The sequence below is a fragment of the Orycteropus afer genome, unplaced genomic scaffold (genome assembly GCF_000298275.1).
Source record: "Orycteropus afer afer isolate SDZICR_OR568_19922 unplaced genomic scaffold, OryAfe1.0 scaffold00001, whole genome shotgun sequence".
NCBI lineage: Eukaryota > Metazoa > Chordata > Mammalia > Tubulidentata > Orycteropodidae > Orycteropus > Orycteropus afer.
In genome coordinates, this window is record NW_006921588.1 from 2,160,189 (window position 1) to 2,161,629 (window position 1,441).

A 1,441-nucleotide genomic window follows, 5' to 3' on the forward strand; every position below is an offset into this window, starting at 1 on the left:
GTCCCTCGATTTCACTTATCAACTTCATTTTTTTTTTCTTTTTTGTAAATTCCCTGGTTTTTGGTTAGAACCTATGGAATGTAGTTGCATGGCATTAAATTCATTCCTAAACAATATGAATAGGAGGCCAGAGTATTACTTGAACTTTTAGATATTTTGACACTCAGTAAGAAAATGTCTTAACTTCACCATCTAGGAAGAGACCCGTTTCATAAAATAAATGTTATTGGAACACAGCCATGTCCATTTGCTTATATATTGTCTATGATAAAGCTGAGTAGTTATGACAGAGAGGATATGGTCAACAAAACCTGTATGTTTTACTCTGGTTCTTTAAGAATTAAGCATTTGCTGACACCTGATCTGGATGTTCCCTTACTTCCATACAGTTGATGAATGGATATCAGTGATATTTCAGAAGCCAAATCCTAAATAATCTATATTAAGACTGGTCAGCTTTTACCATCAAATACTAATACAATAAATTTTAAGACAGAGTAAATTGCTCTGTAGTGTTTCCAAGGCTGTCTGTCAACTTTATGGAAGCAGACTGTCACATCTTTCTCCTCCAGAGTGGCTGGTAGATTTGAACTGCTGATCTTTCAGTTAGCGTGTGAGTGCTTAACCACTGCACCACCAGGTCTCCTTAAAACAATTAGCGTAATTTATATAGGCTCATTTATTTTATTCTCAGGTATCATTTTCCACAACCGACATTGGTGAGTAGGGACTGGAGTCTTAAAAATTTTGAGCAGCCATCTAGGATGCTTAATAATGGTCTCCTATCATCTGAAATGAAGATGAGTGAAGAAAATCAAGGGCATTTGGAAACAATCACTCTAAGGATATGATGGACCTTGAGACCAGGAGAACTAGATGGTGTCCAGCTACCAATGCCAACCACTCAGGAAGGTATCAAAACAGGAGATCCTGGATAGAATGGGAAAAATAATGCAGAACAAAACTCAAAAACACAATAATGACCAAAATCACTGATTGGATGCAGTCTGGTGGTACCCCCAAGACCATGGTCTTAGGATACCCTTCGGGCCTGGATTAGCAATCACTCCCAGGGTCTGGCTCTTTACTCAACAGCAGAAAGACTTACATGCAGAACACCCAACCCAGGGCAATGCATCCACCTACTCTACAGAGATTTACCCCTTGGAGCAATCAGCCATGGGGCATCAAAGGGACAGCATTCACATGGAGGGAAAGCTGGACAGACAGGAGTGCATGGTTAAGAAGGACACAGGGGGGTTCACAAAGAAGGGAGAGGAGGAGAGTGGCTTAGGGTTGGTGATGGTAATTGGGGTGTGAAATCAAAGGTACACAAACTATTTAATAAAACAAATTCTTCTCTGTAAACTTGCACCCAAAACACAATAATATATATATGTGTATATATATAATATATATATATGTGTGTGTGTATTTAAAT